The sequence below is a fragment of the Odocoileus virginianus genome, chromosome 12 (genome assembly GCF_023699985.2).
Source record: "Odocoileus virginianus isolate 20LAN1187 ecotype Illinois chromosome 12, Ovbor_1.2, whole genome shotgun sequence".
Lineage (NCBI taxonomy): Eukaryota > Metazoa > Chordata > Mammalia > Artiodactyla > Cervidae > Odocoileus > Odocoileus virginianus.
The window spans coordinates 58,541,318-58,554,977 of record NC_069685.1 but is presented as its reverse complement, the minus strand read 5'-3'; the positions used below and the strand labels follow the sequence as shown (position 1 = coordinate 58,554,977).

At 48.2% G+C, this 13,660-nt stretch overlaps 1 pseudogene; it reads right to left on the bottom strand.

Annotated features, from left to right (window-relative positions):
- Positions 1-9,314: 9,314 nt before the first annotated feature.
- On the bottom strand, positions 9,315-10,820 carry LOC110144278 (small ribosomal subunit protein uS2-like; annotated as a pseudogene).
- Between the last annotated feature and the right edge of the window lie 2,840 nt (positions 10,821-13,660).

The window sequence follows — 13,660 nt, the reverse complement described above, 5'->3', positions numbered from 1 at the left end:
TATAGCTCAGTCGGTAAAGAATCTGCCTGCAGTGCAGGAGACCCGGGTTCTATCCCTGGTTTGGGAAGATGCTCTGGAGAAGGAAATGGCAGCCCACTCCAATATCCTTGCCTGGAAAATCTCATGGACAGAGGAGCCTGGTGGGTTGCAGTCCATGGGGTCTCAAAGAGTCGGGCAGGACTGAACGACTAACACTGATCGGTGCAGTCAAATAAATAAATACATATATTTAAAGAAAAAAAAAAAAAACGAAGAGGAGGGGAATGGGCACAATAGACTTATTCAGGTCCCACTATGGAGTCCAGGACAGAGCTGCTCTTGGAACCAAATCTCCTGACTCTTAATAAGATGCTGGTTTCTACTAGAGTGGCTACCTGTAGTTTTGTCCTCTTAGGAAGCCAGGCGTGTCTATGGACAGAAGGCCTCAGGAGTCCTACCCCTTACCCCTGGCATGGCAGATCCTTGACCTGCTTAGGCCGCCACTTATGAATCATTCCTCTGACCTCTAGCAAAAGGATGCCACTTCTAAGCAGGGAGATAGTGGGCAAGAATCCACTGGTTCAAAGCAGCAAAGCAGCACCAGGCGGGTGGGAGAGGGGAGGGGAGGGGTGGGATGCGGGTGGTGGTGAACGCCCGGGTGTCATCAGACCCATCTCTGCTCCAGAGTGCTCAGAGTCTTGAGACAGACCACAAATAAACATATGAACTAAATAATTACAGATTATTTCAATGTTATAAAGAAAATAAACAGGGACATGTTTTATTTATATGACAGCAGGATGGAGTCATCCAGGAGACCAGCCAAGATCCAACAGCAACAACTACTGAGCACTTGCTGTGTGTCGGACTCCACGTGAAGCACTTACTTCATATCCCAGACTCCATACAAAGTGCTTAATATGCTTTATTTCACTTAATTCTCACATAAATCATCTTGCTATTTCTTTTTTCTTCCTTACAAGCAGCACTATTAAGGGATAATTGATAGTCAATAAACTTCACATATTTAAAGCATACAATTTGATGAGTTTTGAAAACAGGTCCACCCATGAAACCATTTATGCAAACCAGCTGGCGAACATATCCACGACTCCCCAAAGTTTCCTGGTGTTCCTTGGCTATCCATCCCTCCCCAGTATCTCTCTCCACTAGCCCCCTCCTGCTTCTGTCACTATAGATTAGTTTTCATTTGTTAGAATTTTATATAAACAGAATCTACAGTATGTGATTTTTTTTTTTTGAGACTGACTTTTTTCTAATAAAAAATACGTTCTTGCGGTCCATCCAAGTTGTTGCATGTATCACTGGTGCATTCTTTTCCCTTACTGAATAGTTTTCCATTAATGGAAGTACCAGGGTTTGTTCAACCATTCACCTGTGGAAGGACACTGGGTTGTTCCCAGTATTTTGCTATCACAAATAAAGCTGTTAAGAGTATTCCTGTACAAGCTTTTGTGTGAGCAAAAGTTTGTTTTGTTGGTTTTTGGCTGTGACGGGTCTTCGCTGCGGCACTAGGGGCTTTCCCTGGTTTTGGGAAGCGGAGGCTGCTCTTTGCTGTGGTGTACAGCCTGCTCATTTTCAGTGTCTTCTCTTGTGAAGCGCAGGCTCCAGGGCACACAGGCTCAGTAGTTGCGGCTCTCAGGCTTAGTTGCTCTGCAGTCTGTGGAATCTTCCTGGACCAGGGATCAAATCCCAATCCCCTGCCTTGGCAGGCGAATTTTTATCCACTGGACCATCAAGGAAATCCCTAGGCATACGTTTTTTAAAATTCTCTGGGTTACATAGTCAGTTGCATGTTTAGTTTTTTAGAGGCTGCCAAATTATCTTCCAGAGTGGCTTTCATTTCCATGTTATTTTCCATCTCCAGTTAAAAATCTCAGCAACGAGGGGGAAGGGATAGCGACTCTGGGAAGGTCACAGCTGTATTTAAAATGGATAAGCAACAAGGACCTATTATATAGCCAAAAAAAAAAAAAAAGGCCTCAGCAAGTCCCTCTGCCTTTTTTCTTCCCTTCATGACAGTGATTTTTTTTTTTGAGTCCAAGACAGTTCTTTAACTCTCACATTCCAGCTTCACTGATTGTGTTCCCCTTATTTCCTGTAACCAAGACCACAGCTTGATTTGATTCAGCAGGACCTCAGAGATGGCCTTGGGAACTTGGTATTACACCTGCCACTCTAATCAATGCTGAGTTTAAATGCCAGGTAAGCAGTAACTGCTCTCTCTCTCTTGTAAACGTACACTTTCCCCGGTGTAGTCAGTAATCTGTGGAATGAATGATCCTTGACATAGGAACTGTTTGGTTCTAAAAAAGCCCTTTTCTTTCCACAACCATGCCTTTAAACCACTTTCTGACCAGTCATCAAAATATGGCTAAGTAAGATAAATTAACGTCACTTCTCTGGAACCCAGGGCAGGTTTGGTAACACCAAGGAATACCCTGTGGTCCCAGGAAAGGGAAGAAGAGTCCCTAATTGACCCAAATATATCAGAATTGATGGAAAGAGAGGGTCAGTGATAGCTGCCAAAGGGGCATCCCAAATCTGGGAACTACAAGAGGAGCCAACATGTGCTACCCAAAGACTGAAATTTCAAGGAGCTAAAAATATCCTTGATAGTGTGGTCTGAAAATGCACTCCAATCATTTCTTTTCAGCTTAGTTGGGTGCCAAGATGGCTAACCTGGGTGTCAAAACAGGTCTGGAAGAGACAAAACAAGAATGCTCCCTTCCATGGCAAATTTTGTGTTGATTGGAAAGTCAGATGATGCTCTAGTAAACACGTGACTCTGTGTGTGTGTGTGTGTGTGTGTGTGTGTGTGTGTGTGATTTTCTTGGAATTCACAATAACAAGTAAGTAATGACTCATTTGTAAGCAATTACAAGAAAGAAAAGCACAGAAAAAGCACCAAAAATATGAACAGAACATGCTGAAAAGCAACACAACACAGTGGTTTCTTAAAAATATTTATTTTCGGTCGTGCTCGATCTTCACTGCTGCACTCACACTTTCTCTACTTTCCCAGAGTGGGGACTGCCCTCTAGGTGTGTGCGCAGACTTCTTATTGCGATGGATTCTCTTGCTGTGGAGCACAGGCTCTGGGCGTGAGGGCTGCCGTAGCTGCTGCCCATGGGCTCAGTAGCTGCAGCTTCCTGGCTCCAGAGCACAGGTTCTGTAGTTACGGCCCACGGGCTTAGTTGCCCTGAGGCATGTGGGATCTTCCCGGACCAGGGATAGAACCAGTATCTCCTGGATTAACCACTGGACCACTAGGAAAACCCCAGTGTGTTTTCTTTAAAGGTAAAATTCATGGAACATACATGTAATATTTTGCTCTCAGCTCTACTGGAATTTTTCTTTGGATAGTTTGAGTTACAATGACTTTTTTTTTTTAATTGAAGTAAAATTCACATAACATAAAATGAACAAATTTTCAAGTGGATCCATTTGATTTTCATATAAGTTTCTGTTTCACTATCTAATTTTTATCTGGTAATAAAATTACTGCATGTTGGTATATCAAATCCAGATATTATATATGTATGTGTGTGTATATATATATATGTGTGTGTATGTATATATATATGTGTGTATATATATGTGTGTGTGTGTGTGTATGTATATATATATATATATATATACAGCAGTGACAGTCAACAATCACCATAATTCTACCTCCAGGGTTAGAGGAAACAGCCACAGATAGGTGAGATTATTCCTCCAAATTGTTCTATTTATGTGTCAACCTAATTATTAACCAACATTGGATTATACTCTACATTCAGTTCTGTGCGTGTGTGCGTGCTCAGAAGCTTCAGTCGTGTCCAACTCTTTGTGACCCCATGGACTGTAGCCCGCCAGACTCCTCTGTCCACGGGATTTTCCAGGCAAGAACACTGGTGTGGGTTGCTGTGCCCTCCAGGGGGTCTTCCTGATCCAGTGATCAAACTTGCATCTTCGGCTTTGGAGACAGATTGAGCCACTGGGGAACCCCACATCCAGTTCTACTATTTCCTTTTTCTTTCTGCTAAACTGATAGATGCTGGACCTATTTTCCATGTCAGCACATAGCTCCCCTCTTCCCATACAGATACATCCCACTTCAGCTCACCAGTCCCCTATGGATGGACATTTGGGTGGTTGCCATCCTTGAATGTACATCTTTGCCGACTCATGGGGGTATTTCGGGGGGAATTCTGCCTCCCAGTAAGATATCTCTAGGGGAAATTCTGCAGGTGAGATTGCTTGCACAAAAGCCATTCATATTTTGCATTTTATTTGTTTATTTTTCTTAGAACTTATTTAGTAGTTCTTTCTTTCTTTCTTTCTTTTTTTTTTGCTGCGCTGTGTCTGCTATCGAACTCGAGCTTCTCCTTGTGTTGCGTAGAATGTGGGATCTTAGTTCCCCAAAAAGGGATGGAATCCTCCTCCCCTGCATTGGAAGGCAGATTCCTAACCACTGGACCACCAGGGCAATTCCCACATTTTGCATTTTAAGAGGAGCCCCCAAGTTGGGTTCCCCTAACACTACACCAATGTATCCTCCCACAAAGCCACATAGGAGAGCGTCTGGAGAATGTTCGATGTGTGTGTTTGGACATGTTCTGCAGCTTTCACAGGACTCCTCTGGGTTAGGGAGGGGAAGAAGGAGGAGGGTGAATTCATATCCAGTTCCAACACTTGTTTGTTCTCCTTTCCAGGCAGAAAGCAGGGAGAAGGGGCTGGGTTGGGTGAGGTAATCCTGACCCTCTCCCCTTCCACCATGTATGGAAATATGCTTGGAAACATCAGTTCCAGATGGAGCCAACCCCCACCCTACCCCCTCCACCCCTGTCGCCTGAGCCAGCCTGGACCTACTGGCTTCAGGGGACAGAAGGCTGGACTCAGAGGAATATTTCAGCAGCAAGAGGGTCCATAAGCCCTGAAACAATCTCCCTAGTGTTCAAGTCACTGCAGGCTGGCTGCAGGAATCACTGGCTTCTCTTGGTTAAAAATATCCCATGCCCGAGGGGCCCTCAGTGTCTGTCTCAGAAGGGAGCTGGCTCCCAGTTCATCGCTGGGGAAATGAACTGAGACCAACTGATTTTTTTTTTTCATGAAGCTTTGAAAACAGACTTTCTGGGTTCAAATCCTTGCTCCGGGGCTTCCCTGGTGGCTCAGTGGTAAAGAATCTGCCTGCCAGTGTAGGAGACACGGATTGATCTGGGTTTGATCCCTGGTCTGGGAAGATCCCTCATGCCGCAGAGCAACTAAGCCCAGGCACTAGAACTACTGAGTCTGTGCACTAGAGCCTGAGAGCCACAACTACTGAGCCCATGTGTCACAACTACAGAAGCCTGCGCTCCCTAGAGCTTGTGCTCCGCAACAAAAGAAGCGACCTCAATGAGTATACTACAACTAGAGAGAAGCCCCGGCTCGCCACAAGTAGAAAAAATCCTGCACAGCAACACTCAGCACAGCCAAAAATAAACAAATTATATATATATATATATATATATATATATATTTAAAATAATAAATAATAATAATAATAATAAATATAAAAATAAATATATAAATATATATATAAGTTATATATATAAAATCCTTGCTTCACCATTCATTCGCTGCGTGACCTTAGGTTGCTTACTTAAGTTCTCTGTGCCTCAGCTTTCCTGGCTGAAAAAGGCCAGGAAAGTTCTCTGTGCCTCAGCTTTCCTGGCTGAAAAAGGCCACGACTCTCTCAGAAGCCAGCAGGTCTCCGCCCTGGCTGAGCATTTAAAATTTCATCTGGGGAACTTTTAACAAATCCTGGTGCCCAGGCTGCATCTGGGTCAACTCAATCAGAATTTCTTTTTTTTTTTTTTAATCAGAATTTCTGAGTGGTAGTTCTGGGGCAGAAAAAAAAAAAATTTTTTTTAAAGCTTTCCAGATCACTCTGACATGCCAGTGCTGTAGAGATTTTGTGGGTGTTAAATGAGATCATATAGGGAAAAAGCTCTCTGTAGTGCCTGACATAGAGTTATATAGTTTGGTGAGTGTTGTAGGATCAATTATCCAAGCCTACGTGGTGGTAAGGGAAGGTTTCCTGGAGGAGGGGGTGGTTGAGCTGTGAAATGAGGGAAGAGAGAAGTTAAGCAGGAGAAAGAGAACAGGATGCATTTCAGCCAAGTAGTTATCAGCAGGGGTCTGGAGCCAAGAGGATGTGACCTCTTGGGGGAATTGAAAGTCATTCCCTGTGACTGGAGCTGAGAAAGGAGAGTTGAGGAGAAGATACCTTGCACTGGGTCCTCTAATGAGGTCAGAGATCCCGGGGAGTCACTGGGCTTTATTTTGGTGTCAGCAAGGTTTTAAGCAGGACAGTGAGTGGGGGGTGCACATGTGCTGTTTCAGTTGTGTCTGACTCTTTGCAACCCTGTGGACCCTATAGCCTGCCAGGGCTCCCCTCTCCATGGGATTCTCCAGGCAAGAATACTGAAGTGGGTTGCCACTTCCTGCTCCAGGGGAGTGGGGGGGGGTGGCCTCCCCCCCAAATTCAGGAATAGCAGAGCCTTCTCAAGGCACCGTGCCCAAGCCTTCTGGGGAAGTTGAAACTTGCTGAGGGGTGTGACACAATCCCCAAGCCCCACTTCAGGAGCCATGACCTAGATTCTGCAGTCAAACGGTCCTGGGTTTGAATCCCGACTTTGCCACATCATACCTGTGTGACCTTGGGCCGGTGCCTTCATTTATAAGCCTCAGTTTCCTGGCCTGGAAAACAGGCATAGAATCCCCCATTGGATCTTTGCAAGGATTAGAGATAATAATGTAAATGACTTAACAGGTGTTTCCCACACGCTAAGCAATAAATGTTCTCAATATGTGGGGAAAAGAATGGCCTATAAGAATCTAAAACTGGTCATTAATTTGGGGGGAATTATGGGAATCTGCCAGCAATGCAGGATACCTGGGTTTTATTCCTGGGTTGGGAAGATCCCCTGGAGAAAGAAATGGCAACCCACTCCAATATTCTTGCCTGGAGAATCCCATGGATAGAGGGGCCTGGCGGGGTACAGTCTATGGGGTCACAGGAGTCGGACACGACTGAGCAACTAAACTATCACCACAGGGATCTTTCTGGGCTTCCCAGGTGGTACAGCAGTAAAGAACCTGTCTGCCAATGCAGGAGACACAGGAAAGGCGGTTTCGATCCCTGGGTCGGGAAGATACCCATGAAGAAGGCATGGCAACCCACTGCAGTATTCTTGCCCGGAAAATTCCATGGACAGAGGAGCCTGGCGGGCTACAGTCCATGGGATCGCAAAGGGTCGGACATGACTGAGTGACTAACATACACACACATCCCCTCTTTATTCCCAACATCAATTAGTGCAGTGGTAAGTTTAATTTATTCAATTAATAGATTTATTCAGACAACGTATTTTTATTGCACACTTACTGTATCCTGTGCCCTGTGCCAGGCACTGGGTAGAGCAGTGAATGAGACAAACCTGGCCTTTGCCTTCCTGAAGCCTGGAATCTAGGAGGAGAGAGACAGATGCAAGCAAGTGCATAAGTATTTCATTACAGTTCCTCGGTATCTATGATTGGTTCCTGGAGCCCCAATATACCAAAATCCTTAGATGCTTAAGTGCCATAGTCAGCCCTGTGTCTCCAGTTCTGCATTCATGAATTCAATTAACCTCAGGTCTTGTAGTACCCACATTTGTTGGAAAAAAAAATCCTTCATAATTTTTTGTTATTACAAAAAATCCTTTGTAATAACTTTGTAATTCCCTGGCAGTCCAGTGGTTAGGATTCTTTGGGGCATTCACTGCCCAGATCATAGGTTTAATCCCTGGTCGGGGAAGTAAGATCCTGCAAACCAAGCAGCCATAAAAAAAAAAAAAAAAAAAACCCACACCTGCTTATTAGTGGACCTGTGCAGTTCAAACCAGTGTTTTCCCAGTCAACTGTACAATTATGAGGAGTGCTAAAAACAGGTCATAATCACAGGAGCCCTGACATAGTCTACCAGGCCAAGGAATGGTTTTCTGAGAAAATGGCTTTTAGGTTGAAATCTCCCCACTCCCCCAAATAATGACGCCAGCTAACATTTAAATCTGTGTCGTCCAGGGTGGTAACCACTAGCCAACATGAGGCTTTTGAGTCCTAGGACTGTGGCTAAGTGGAAATGAAATGTGTAAGCGTAACATGCAAATATGATTTCAGAGACTTCCTACTAAAAAAAAGGTGAGCTATCTAACTGATATTTTTATATTGATTACAAGTTGAAATGGTAACTTTTAGGATAGACTGGATTAGATAAAATACTAAGATTCATTTTAACTGTTTTTTTTTAATTTTTTTCAATGCAGCTACTAGAAAATTTTTAATTACATACATTGCATTTTGTTTCTAGGAGATAAGCCCTGAGTTCCCTGGAGTAGGAAATGGCAACCCAGTCCAGTATTCTTGCCTGGAAAATCCTATGGACATAGGAGCCCGGTGGGCTACAGTCTATGGGATCGCGAAGAGCTGGACACCACTGAGCAACTGAGCTTGACATACCTAGGCCTGAGTTAGACAGTGCTTGCTGATGACCAGGGATAGACTGAGGTGTAAGTGTGTAGTATCTTGCTTGATCCTATGATGACTCTGACAGGTAGCTATTATTTATCTACTTTCTGCAGAGGAGGAAACAGGTGCAAAGAGCAAAATGGACTGAGATTCACCACCATCAAGGAAGATAGCTGGAATTGGGTCTTTCTTAGTCCACTGAACTGTGTACTTAACCTCTACCCTACATTGCTGAGCAGAGGGGCCTGTGGGCTGGGACAGGAAGAGCCATCCAGAGCCATGAACGTGGAAAGAACAACATACACGAGGAGACAGACATTCCATGGACTAGAGGGCCCTCAGCAATCTCGGCCATGGAGTGGTCCCACGGTGCATCCGCCTTCTTGGAGGTTCTTTTCTCATCGTGCGGACCCTGAATTGTTTTGGCAGTGCTGTCCATCAGTGTTCTGTCAATGTCAGTTCTTTTTTTCTTTTAGAGACTGTGTATTTTCCATCATCCTATCTCCACTTAAAGAGTTAGTGGAGACTTCCCCACCCCCTACCCGGTGGTCCAGTGACTAAGACTCTGTGCTCCCAATGCAGGGGTCCCGGGTTTGATCCCTGGTTGGGGAACAAGGCCCTACATGCTGCAACTAAGCATTTACATGCCATAACTAAAGATTCTGCATGCTGCAACTAAGACCCAGTGCAGCCAAAAATAAAAAAATAAAAAAAGTTTGTAGACCAGCTTAAGACTGTTGTGGTTGTTCCTCAACAACCACAGTGGTTATTCCTACTCATTCAGTGGCCTGAGTGGTGGGAGCTGCAGACCAGTCTTCAGTGGGGAACTGCAGAATAGGCCCAGAGAGCTCCTGCACACCTCGGGACCAGTCCACCACCTCAGGTTGAGCATCGGTGGGCTCAGGAGCTGGAGCGCTCCATTCACCCTGAAATGCCTCCTTGGTCACAGCCTTCTCAGCTGCTGCCCACTCTTCCTTTCCAATCCCTTTCAGCATCTCTGTAGAAGGAAAGATCGGGCATGACCTTCCAGGGTGTTCCCAGGAGATGGTGTCACGCATGCGCAGAACTTCTCGGGCGAGCACCCACCACGTCAGACCCACTGAGTGAGCTCCCTTGTTGTCACACGGGATGGCCGGGCCCAGAGCACAGAGGAGAGACTGTCACATAGATAGATGGAAGGCAGGTGAAGAGACTTCTGTGAGAGGATGGTGGTCAGCCCTGTGATTAGTGACCACCAGAAGCCTTGGCTCCTGGAAGGCTGCCTAGATCTGGTTAGTGAAGGTTCTAAGAGAGAAGCGGCCAGCAATAAGAACAGCTCCAGTGCAGCAGTAAACTTCAGCACAGCCCGCAGGCCAGTATTCTTGGAGGAAATGACACTGGTGTCCACTGGGTTTTCAATGACAACGATGGCATGAGCTGCCAACAGAAGCTTCTGCAAGGTTCTCTTCAGATTTGTGATGTAGACGCCATGACTTTCCCTTTTGTAGACATGTTGTTTCATTTGAAAGTTAAACTTGGTGCCACCTAAGTGGGTTTCCCTTCCTCGGTGGCTCAGTGGTAAAGAAATCTGCCTGCAATGCAGGAGAAGCAAGAGATGCGGGTAAGATCTCTGGGTCAGGAAGATCCCCTGGAGGAGGAAATGCAACCCGCTCCAGTATTCTTGCTAGAAAATTCCATGGACAGAGGAGCCTGGCGAGCTCCATGCAGTCACAAACAGTTGGGCATGACTGAGTGACTGATCACACACACACAAGTGAGTTTCTGATGCAAGGAATTTGAGGACACTCTCCTCCTTATTTGCAGGACATCAAGGGCTCTGGATATGATTAAAATTTCCCTTTAAGTTACAATGGGAATCCAAAACAATGCCATATGGACCCCAGTCTGGGTAGTGAGGAGAGGCAACATCAGTTTATCCTGAGGAAGTATGAGAAAACCTGGTTTGAATTAACCAAGTCTGATGGCTTGGGGATGGGAGTCCCCGAGGGGAGGAAATCCCAGGTAAAGGACTGAGTGTCCAAGGTCACAGCACTGAACCACAAAGCCTCAGTTCTCTTTAGAATGTTCAAGTTGATGTGCTTAGTCACTCAGTCATGCCTGACTCTTTGCAACCCCATGGACTGTAGCCCGCTGGGCTCCTCTGTCCATGGGAGTCTCCAGGCAAGAATACTGAAGTGAGTAGTCATTTGCTTCTCCAGGGGATCTTCCTGACCCATAGATCAAACCCACTTCTTGCATTGCAGACAGATTTTTTTCCCGATGGAGCCACCAGGGAAGCCCATCCTTAGAACTTCACCTACCAAAGGCATAATTGCCAGCTTAATTGATGTTTTTCTTTTCAGTGAATATTGCTTTGAAAAGAAAGGTTTGAGGGACTTCCCCAGGGGTTCAATGGTCAAGAATCCACCTTGCAATGCAAGGAACTCAGGTTTGATCCCTGGTTGGGGAACTAGGATCCCACATGCCAGGGAACAACTAAGCCTGTGCACTCCAACTAGAGAGCCTGAGTGCCACAACGAAAGATCCCACATGACACAGCTAAGACCCAACACAGCCAAATAAATAAATAAATATTTAAAAAATGGTTGATCCACCTTAAAAAAAGGGGGGGGGGGTTGAGACCTTTGAAACAGGGACATGTGTATGCTGTGGGATTGGTCTAAGGACAATAGTTTCACCCGGTAGAGTAGCTGGTGTCTGGCAGAGGCCTGAGTTAGGTCTCCCAGGTTCAGATCTCAGTCCTGCTTATCAGCTCCATGACCTTGGGTAACTCAATCTCTCTGGTCTTAACTTTTCCAACTGAAAAAGGGGATACTAGTGGTCATTTCCTAGGTTTGTGGTCAGAATTAAATGCAAGAAAGCACAGAAGCACCCAGCTTACAGCCTGTTCATTCTATTGATAGTGCTGGCACTCAATAAATGGCAGGTGAGGGAAGAAAACCCACGGCAGGTGGTGCTATCACATGATTTCTGAGTCTGTGAGAGCAAAGCCCCTCTGGGGTCTGGGGTGGCAGTGGGGTGTTTCAGGAAACCATGCCCAGCACTGGGTGTAACCTCCTTGTACTTTTTCCCTTAGGGTCTAAGGTGGGGTCCTTTTTGCTCTGCCCAGAATTTTGGAAAAGTCTCCTTCTAGGGAGGATGGATATGTGTAAGATGAAAGAATATATAACCTTGAAAATGGGCTTCCCTGGGTAGTTCAGCAGTCAACAATCCAATGCAGAAGACCCCAGAGAGTGGGTTTGATCCCTGGGTCGGGAAGATTCCCCTGGAGAAGGAAATGGCCCCACTCCAGTATTCTTGCCTGGAGAATTCTATGGGCAGAGGAGCCTGGCGAGCTATAGTCCATGGGGTCGCAAAGAGTCAGATAAGCCTTAGTGACTAAACAACAAACCTTGAAAATATTGAATCTGGCCTCAAAGGCTGGGCTGAGATTGCACTGCCACGGATCTAGAGGGCGACCCCAGGAAAGGTCCTTCAAACCAGCCTTCAGTTCAGTTCAGTTCAGTCGCTCAGTCGTCTCCGACTCTTAGGGACCCCATGAATCTCAGCATGCCAGGCATCCCTGTCCATCAGCAACTCCCGGAGTTTACTCAAACTCATGTCCATCGAGTCGATGATGCCATCCAGCCATCTCATCCTCTGCCGTCCCCTTCTCCTCCTGCCCCCAATCCCTCCCAGCATCAGGGTCTTTTCCAATGAGTCAACTCTTCGCATGAGGTGGCCGAAGTATTGGAGTTTCAGCTTCAGCATCAGCTTTACCTGGTACTAATTTAGGGTCTTTGGTGGGGTGGCAACTTACTGGAAGATGGACGTAGACGGACGGGCGGACAAATCTGACTCTCCAGTGGACAGCGGTGTGATAAGTGAGTGACCGATGGACGGACACTCACAGGTAAGATTGTGAGACGTCAGGACAGGCAGATGGATATGTTAGCCAGACAGTCAGGCATGCGACCCCGTGACCGAAAGACTGACAGAGGGCTCGAAACCCGGGAGCCTCCCACCTGCTGGCTTGGCCACAAGGCGGCGCCGCCGCCCCGCCCTGCGGCCTCCGCCGCCCGGGCTGGGCGCGCTCTCGCGGGTTGGCGGAGGGGGCGTGGCCAGAGTGCGCACGGGGCGGGGCCGGCAGCTTCCTCGGGGCGCCCAAGGGCGGAGCGCGCGGCGGGGGCGGGGCGCGCGTTCGCGCGGGGGCGGGCCGTACGGCGGGTGCGGGCGCGCGCGGCGGTGGCGGCGCGTTCCGTTCCGGGCCGAGGCTCGCGACGGAAAAGTTGCCCGGCGGTGAGGAGCGGCCCCGGGACGGGCAGCGAGCGCGACGCCGAGCCGGCTCCCGGCGCCCGCGGCCCCCCAGCCATGGACGACCTCGGTGAGTGACTAGAGAGGCTGAGGGAGGAGGCAGCGAGGGGCGCGCGGCCCCGGGCCCCGGGCCGGGGCGGGCGCGAGCGAGCGCGCGAGCGGCGGGCTGAATCCCACCCGCTGCGGCCCGGGTCCCGGCTCTGGTTCCGGCTAGCCCCGGCTCGGCAGGACCGGATCCCGGGCTGGGCCTGAGTCCCAGGCCAGGCCAGCCGCCGTGCTCACAGCCGCCACCCCTTCGCCTCGAGGACAGCCCCACCTCCGGACCCTCCGACCTCGGGGATCCACCCCCATCTCCCAGCTCAGCCTCAGGGACCTGCTTGCTCGTCAGGGACCCGCCTGGTCCGCCTCAGGGATGGGCCCCCACTGCCGGGACCTGACCGCCTGCCCCGCTGCGGGACCCTCACTTCACACAGGGCTCCCCCACCCCCATCGCACAGTTGGAACACCCGATTTGGGGATCAGCTGCCTGATCGCGCAGCCGGGCCTGCTCCCAGCCCTTGGAGGCCCACCCCCACTTCACGGACGGACATCCGGCACCTCAGGGGTAGTCCCTCCGAGTCTACCCCTTTTATTTCACAGGTCAGATTCACAGGTTAGGGATGAGCCTCCATGACCACATCCCCACAAAGACAAGGCTCCTTTCTGCCCCACTGAGGCCCTGGGTCCATTTCATTGCCCTGGCCGCTCAGTGGCCCAGCCCCTCCGCTTTCATATCGAAGACCAGCCTCATCCTAGAAGCGTAGGCTGGGGAGACAAACTGGTGTCTGCC